The following is an 8,301-nucleotide window of genomic DNA, read 5'->3' as shown; positions in this document are numbered from 1 at the left end:
AAAACAATCAAATGGTAATCAGACCATGAGTTGCTTCTGTTTTAAAAAGCTCAAGATTTTTTGTTTCTGTTTTTGTTGATGACCTCGATTGGTGGCAAATTAAGAAGGCAAGACCAGAAGCATTCCTTATAGCACGTACATCTCTGAGGTGGTTTGTGTATTTTCAAGACATAAAGGCATAGGAGAATGACAGCTCCAGGTTGACCAGCATCCAGAGTAATTGACTGAATTAGAACTCAAAATTGTACCATATGCGCCAAGATTGCAATAAAAACAATTTGGAATATTATCGTAGCTTATGAATGGGATACCAGAACCGTATCTACCAATTGTCTACGAAGCAGGGGGCAGGAAGAAATTGGCCAGACTTGACAGCTACTGATTATGTTTTGGGCTGTTACCCTGAGCCTCGAAACTGAATATGGAGAGAGGAGAACAAGTTATGAAAACAGAAAGGGACAGCTGTAAAGCCCAGCGTCCAAACAGTATCAGTGTTACTGATGTATATGAGGGAAATTAACAGAAGTATTCAGGAGCAAGGAGTGTCTTACATAAGCATATTTCATGCCCTTTGAGAAGCCAGTAACCAGACAGATTGGGGTCCTTCACAGGACTCAGCCGGTGCTTCCCTCGTAGTCCATTGCTAGGACTCCAGGCTTCTTGGGTCCCAAACCCTGGAAACTATATTCCAACTTCAAAGTCCAGTCAGTTCTCTGCCCTTGAGATTCTGTTGTTTACTCTCTGGCCCCAGGTTTGGCCAGCGTTTTCCAGGAGAAAAAGTGATTGAAACACAGAAGCCTGAGAGGAAAGAAAGACTGAGATGCAGTGTATTTGTGGCCCCTCCAGCACACCCTCCTTTTGCCTACAGTGAGTGGTATCATTTCTGTTCTCTCAGATCCAGACACGTGCCTTCCAACTGTCCAGATTAAGATGAGGCCCCGAAAGCCACTGATGAGCAAACTTCAAATTTTAAATCCAAGAAGGCGTGATAGCAGAACATTGTGGGAATTGCTTAAATAATCAGTAATGATAATGACAATCAAAATGAAAATCCCATTGGATTATAACCTTACAATTTGCAGAGTGCTTCCGCTAAAGAGCAAATCAAACTTTATGATGCTTGTAAGAGCAGGAGGNGAGGAAAATTCTGTATTTGCAGAGTTTTTAATAACTATGTCTCCAGTCCCTTTTTGATAAAAAGGCATTTTTTGGTTGTTATCATGCTGGTTTTAAGAAACCCAAAGGGGGTCCTGGGTGGCCCATCTGGTGGAATGTCCAGCTTTGGCCCAGGTGGTGATCTCATGGTTCTCGAGTTCGAGTTCCGCATTGGGCTCTTTGCTGTCAGCATGGAGCCCGCCTTGAATCATCTGTCCCACCCCTGACCCCCCACCTTGCACTTTCCCCACTCACATGCTCTGCCTCAAAAATAAACAAACATTGGGGAAAAAAAGAAAAAGAGAAAGCCAAAGGGCATTGTTTTTAGAGAGAATGTTTATAGCACTTGTAGAGGCAAAGTGAAAGGTGATAAAGAAGGTAGAGAGTGTTAAATTGACACTAGGCAAACCAGGACTCCAGGCCCCTTAATTCAGTTAAAAGACAGCTGACTTTTTTTCCTGTGATAAATTGCTAAAAACAGAGAAAAGAGAAAAATGCAAGAAGACAATGAGAAATTACAGTCACTTCAAACATCAGAGAACAATAACAGAGGAGCAATTACAGATTACACTTGACCGATTTTTAAGAATACAATGCGGTATTGTTGACTGTAGGCAGTGTTGTACCGCAGATCTCTGGGAGTTACTCATCTTGCATAACTGAAACTTTATGCCCGTAATTTNCCCCCCCCACCCTCAGGCCCCTGGCAAACACCATTCTGCTCTTTTCTTCTATGAGTTTGGGTATTTTAGAGACCTTGTGTAAGTAGAGCTTGGCAGTACTTGTCCTTCTGTGACTCGCTTATTTCACTTAGCATAATGCCCTCAAGGTTCATCCATGTTGTCGAATATTGAAGGATTCTTCCTTTAAGGGTGAATAATATTCCACTGTGAGTATGTGTATATGTGTGCATGTGTGTGCACTCATCTATAAGTGGACACTTAAATTGTTTCCATGTCAAGGCCGTTGTGAGTACTGCTATTGTGAGCATGGGGGGAGGGCACATGTCTTTTTAACATCCTGATCTCAATTCTTTTGGAATATGTACACAGAAGGGGATTGTTGGATCCCGTGGTAGTTTTATTTTTCATTTTTTGAGGAACCCCCTTACTGTTTTTCCATAACAGCTGTGCATTTTTGCCTTCTCATCTGCTGTACAGCGTTCCAGTTTCTCCGCATCTTTGCCATTACTTACTGTCTTTTTCTTTTTTAAATAATAGCCACCTTAAAAAGTGTAAGGTGATACCGCATTGTGGTTTTGATTTGCATTTCTCTGATGACTGGTGTCATTGAGCATCTTTTCCTGTACCTGTTGGCCATCTGTATGTTATCTTTGGAGAAATGCCTGTTCACACTGTTGGCCCATTTTTAAATCTAGTTGTTAGTTGAGTTTTTGCTACTGTTGTTGTTTTCTTTTGGTTTGGTTTGATGTTTTTTTTTTCTGATGAGCTGTAGGAGTTGTTAATGTCATTTAGAAATTAGCTCCTTATCAGATACATGATTTGCAACTATTTTCTCCCATTCCATAGGTTCCTTTTTCACTCTGTAGTTTCCTTGTCTTGCACAACACACAAAAGTCAATAATCTAAAACGGATTAAAGACATAAACGTAGCACCTTAAATGGCAAAACTTCTAGAAGAAAATATGGGGTGGGGGACACTTTGTTACATCGGCCTTTGCTATGATTTCATGGATAGGACATCAAAAGAACAGGCAGTAGACACGTGGAATGATGTGAACCCTTGGTTCAGTTTTATTTTCTAGCCCTTTCAGTGGCTGTGCTGGTGCCCTATTTTGTTGTGCTTTAGAGTTTCTCTTCCCAAATCATAGAGTTTTATCTTTACAGATGGGCCTGTCTATTTAAAAGAAGCTGTGCCTTTTTCTCTCTTCCCTCCCAAGATGGTATCCATCTTATTTTATAAAGAATATTATCTTCAAAGGTCTTCTTGGATCTGAGGCCCTGGTATCTCTCTGTTTTCGCTGTCTCCTACAAGGCCCACATTCTCTGCAGCCTCGCCCTCTCAGCTACCACACCGCCCTCCGCAGATTTGCTCAGTTGTGCTGGCCTCCTCACCGGTCCTCAAAACCCAACCGGGTCCTGCCTCAGAACCCGCACTTGCTCTTGCCCTGACTGGAATATGTTCCTGGTGACACAAATGCTGTCCTTTCCTCCCTCCCTCCCCCGCCCAACAAGCACACACACACAAGTCTGCTCTGATATCACCCCCTCAGAAAGGCCTTCTTTTTTTTTCTTCCCCCAAATCGATACAACTTTTATTTTATCTTTAAAATATCACAAATAAGTCTGAAAAGTCAGCCAGCATCTTGCTGTTTCTGTAGCTGGCCACCGTAGATCTTACTCGTCAGCCCACTGAACTGTTCCTTTTCCAGAAATCTAGACACCACCCCCAGCATCGCTGATATCCTTGTTTTTAGCTTGGTGGCTTGCTGAATCCAAGCAGCTGAGTTTGATACAAGTTAAACGTCATTTTCTTCAAGAATTAACTCATCTGTGGGGCACCTGGGTGGCTCAGTTTGTTAAGTGTCCGACTTAAGCTCAGGTCAAGATCTCACAGTTCATGAACCGCCTCAGGCTCTGTGCTGACAGCTCAGAGCCTGGAGCCTGCATTGCATTCTGTGTCTCCCTCTCTCTGCAATCCTCTGCTCATGCTCTCTCCCTCTCTCAAAAATAAATAAAAAACACTTAAAATAAAAAAGAACTCATCTTTCTGGGCTTGCTTGAACAAGCAACACCTGGCCTTATCTGAACCCTATGGATGTATTTTTCACCCGAGAAATTTCAGATTTCAGCAGAGAACCGTGTTCCTGAGTAACAATGTTGATGGGGAAGTGAGCATACATGGACCTCATCTTGTAATGGAAGCCCAGTGTGATGCCCTTGACCGTATTCTATATGTGACTACAGACGGTACAAACAGTAGCCAGTTCCTTCTGTTTCTTCACTACTTGTCAACTCAGAGCCCCTTTTCCTTCCCAAGGAGACTGAATTCTTCATTTCTGTGACTGAAGACCCTCCACGGGGTTCCTCTGGGGCTCTTCGCAATAACAGTGCGTCCCTTCACAGTGATGTCGACATTTTCTGGAATGTCGACAGTTTCCTGAGAATGGTCTTCCTTCTCACAGTAGATGCAGCAAAGAGCAGAAAGGCCGTCTTTATCAGCATATATGAAATATCCCTTAACCCACTCTACCCCCTTTCATCATCTTTGTCCTCCTTTAATTTTTGTTGTTGTTGTTTATGATTTTTGAAAAAGAAAATGCACAAGCAGGGTAGGGCCAGAGAGAGAGAAGACAGACGATCCAAAGCAAGCTTTGCACGGACAGCACAGAGCCCAATGCGGGGCTCCACCTCACGAACCTTGAGATCATGACCTGAGCCAAAGTAGAACACTTAACCCACTGAGCCACCCAGGTGCCCTTCCTTACTTTTTAAAAAATTCTAATTTCACTACCCATTACTTGTTCTGGGATCACATATTAATGTGTGCATACCTACACATAGATTTTTATAACAAACATTGTCACAAAATCCTGAACTACTAGCACAGGAGGGCTATGGGTTAGTGGCACATTGGGGCCACAGTGCCATCATGACATGTCAACTGAATTCCCAGAGCTGGTGTATATCAGCTGCTCAATAAATATTGTTAAATAAATGAGTATTTCCCACTTATTTCCGTCCTTTATTCTCATTTGGATTCCACTTTATTATATAGACTTCTATAAAATACCTGTAATTGAAGATCTTTTTCTCTTTCGTCCGTGCAAACGTTAGAACGATGTGATTTGTCAAAAGGCTGAGAGGGAAATGAGCTCACTAAACTGTGCTCACCTGTCAAAGCATTTATTGGCTTTTTACCACGCACTTAGCAAGCCCTTATTCTTGCATTTTGAGAGCACTAAAAAGTAATAGCTGAAATAAGGATGCATATAGCCTGATATACCTAGGGTTACAGAATCTACACCTACAGTAATTTGCACAAGTTAATAAATACCTTACAGGTTGACATCTATATTTTTAAAAGACCGAGTCTCTATACGTGCTCTCTAACTAACAAAAATATAGACGTAGTAGTGTGTTGTCCACAGTGCATTATTTTCACTGAGACTCTTAGAAAAAAGAAGCGTTTTGAACAGGGCTGGTCGTGGCTAGTCCCCTTTCTAGGGCCTCACTGATTTTGTTACATTTTGCCCTCACCTTTTCCTGCCAGGATATTATAGAAGTGATACGAATAGCTAACGTTTTTGTGCACTTTCTACATGGTAGGCATTGTGCCAACCCCTTTTCATGCATTTCCTCATTTAATCCTCTCTACTCTATTAAGCAGGTAAAATTATCTTATTCTCATTTTAGGAATAAGAAAGCAGAGACTTAAAAGCAGCCACACAGTTACTGAGGATTTAAACCTTGGTCTGTCAGGTTTTTAAGCCTCTGCTCTTAACTGCTTTGTAGACCACCTCCTCTATTTCCTGGTACCCTGACCTTCCAAATTTGGGGCACTTGGATCACACAGAAATCATAGGTAGATGTGTAGGAGGTCTTTGGATGCTCCAGAACCCTCCAGATGCATGCCTTTAATGTTCTATTTCTCAAGTGACAAAAGAAAACCATCTTCCAGGAGCACCTGGGGGCTTCAGTCGGTTGAACGCCCCACTCTTGATCTCAGCTCAGGTCATGATCTTACAGTTTGTGGGTGATTGAGCCCCACGTTGGGCTCTGCACTAACAGCACAGAGCTTGCTTCGGATTCTCTCTCTCTCTCTCTCTCTCTCTCCCCCTCTCCCTCTCCCTCCTCTCTCTCTGCCCTCCCCAACTTGTGCGTATGCTTGCTCACTCGCTCTCTCTCCAAAATAAATAAAATAAACATTTAAAAAGAAAAGAAAACTAGCTTCAAAACTAACTTTGAAATGAATCATTACCTGCTACAGAAATTTATGACCCTGGCTTTACTGGGGTCAGACTTAAGGTTAATCTAGCAACATCTGGTTCGCTTGAAGAAATGGCAGAATCGAGCCCAGCCCCGCCAAGCTAGAACCCTAAGAGAAAGGAGGGGAGGCCAGAGCAAGTAGAGTGAGATCCAGGAAAGAGGGCCTCATCGAATCAGAGGATGTTAAGAAAGTGTATCTAACACCTTCTTATTACCTTGTACTTGCAGCTTTGATCTGAAGGAAAGAAGTTGGTTCCGTCTCCAGACTAGATCCATTTTATGACCTGAGGCACATTCATTCAGGCACCTGGGGTATTACATTTTCCCCGAAGCTATTTTCAAGCTAATTAACGTATCAAGCACTTTCCAGTTTTCCCATTCTTGTTCATAACTACCCCAAATCTTCCATTTCTAAAATGATTTTGCTTTTGAAGTTACTTTCACTTCTTAGGGCTTCCTAGAACTTTCCCTTTTTCCTGCTGGAAATTTTACACGAATACGCGGCTTCTATATTGATGCATTTCAGTTGTCCAAAAATACAATGTCAGGATCATATGCCCAAGAAGTCGCTGGCCCCAGCCGTTGTGCTGTATGAATGGGGTTATTAAACCTTCACCGACCTGATGGCTGCTTCTTAGCCTGGCATGTTCACCAAAGTACTAGTTTTCTCCAGCCTTTCAGAAGATAAATTCAGACACATGGGCTTGTACACGATGAAAATATTAAATAAATTAGTGATCCATTTGAATGTTGTTCTTTTAACATTTTTACTGAAATACCGCCACGCATTCCCACATAGCGTTATGCACACACATAGTGAAATTCACTAAGGGTGTTTGGGACATGTCCCTCACGAGTAGCCTGTACTTGAGCTGACATGTCTCCCTGACCCAGCAGCTTACCTGGTTGGCCTGTGTAGCGTGGTTCTTCTGCCACACGAGGAAATTCAGTCTGCAATTTTTATTGTCTGTAAAGACCCAGGGCTCTGCTAGGTGCTCTTGAAGATACATATGTTTTAATGTAGGTTTTGCATCTTGCCCTCAATGATTTCAAAACCAGGTTTTCAATTTGCACGTAACCTCCGAGTTCAGTTACTCAAGTACTAAGTTGAGCCTGGAAGTCTCATCTATGTGAGTTTGCTGATTTTTTTTTTAAGACCTCAGGGTTGGGGAGATCATGATAAGGAACAATAACACTTTTGAAGTGCCTATTACGTGACAGGTCCTTGACACCTATTCAATTATTTTATCTTTGCAAAGTGCATGGAAGGTATGCATCATCCCTGCTTTACAGATGGGTGAATAAGCTCAGATAAGAAACCTGCTCAAGGAGCTACAGGTCATTGAGTCAGAATTGTATTCTAAGCTCTGTCTTACCCAAAACCCATCTTTCCAGCACACTTGATATCCGGCCACAAAATATGAAATGAAGTAAAGTTTTGATAGCTGCTTAATATGATCAAGGTAGCCGGCCAAATAAAATAAACTAAGAATCTAAAATAGGTATTTCACTTTGACTAATTTGGCTTATTTAACTGTCTTACACTTGCAAGTTAAAGGGATAATTGTAAAGTCTCTAAATTACTTTAGGTTATGTGGACATAAGCCTGATGCTGTTTTATTCTGACTCTAATTATATTTAATTTCATATTCCTAATAGCTCCTTGTCTAGTGGGTGTCATGGAGGATAGGGAAGGGTACGTTTTCAGCATGGTTTTCAGTAGTATATGAAGTATATGGTTTTCAGTAGCTTCTAGAACAGGACAGCGTGCGCATCCCCCTTTAAAGGCACTCCATTCAGAAGACTCAGGCTTTCAGATCCACAAGGGAATGATTTGCTTACAGAACAACTCTTCTCTCTTAAAGGGATTCACCACAAATTTTGCTTAATCAGTAAGACCCTCTAGTATATTTAAAATAATATTGTAATACATGAATGTGAATGACACTTCCTTTAAGAAATATTTCTGTAGTGTTAAGTGGGGCGCATCTGTACCCAGAATTGATCAGATGTCTGCCCTTGCGAGGAGCACAAAATATATCTCTCATGTGATCTCATTCATCCTTGGAATGATTTTGGCAGCAAATAGGGTCAAGTGCAGAGATGAAGGAAAACGTGTGTATGTGTGTGTGTGTGTTCACCCAAGTTTATTCTAATGACCAACAACTGCAAACCTTGGGAAATTTAGGAAAGAGGT

The 8,301-nt window shown here is 41.8% G+C and overlaps 1 pseudogene; it reads right to left on the bottom strand.

Moving 5' to 3' along the window:
- Window positions 1-3,512: 3,512 nt before the first annotated feature.
- Window positions 3,513-6,901, bottom strand: LOC144226907 (large ribosomal subunit protein uL6 pseudogene; annotated as a pseudogene).
- Between the last annotated feature and the right edge of the window lie 1,400 nt (window positions 6,902-8,301).

This window comes from Crocuta crocuta, unplaced genomic scaffold (assembly GCF_008692635.1).
Source record: "Crocuta crocuta isolate KB4526 unplaced genomic scaffold, BGI_CrCroc_1.0 scaffold32, whole genome shotgun sequence".
Classification (NCBI taxonomy): Eukaryota; Metazoa; Chordata; class Mammalia; order Carnivora; family Hyaenidae; genus Crocuta; species Crocuta crocuta.
This window is presented reverse-complemented; position numbering and strand designations above follow the sequence as displayed.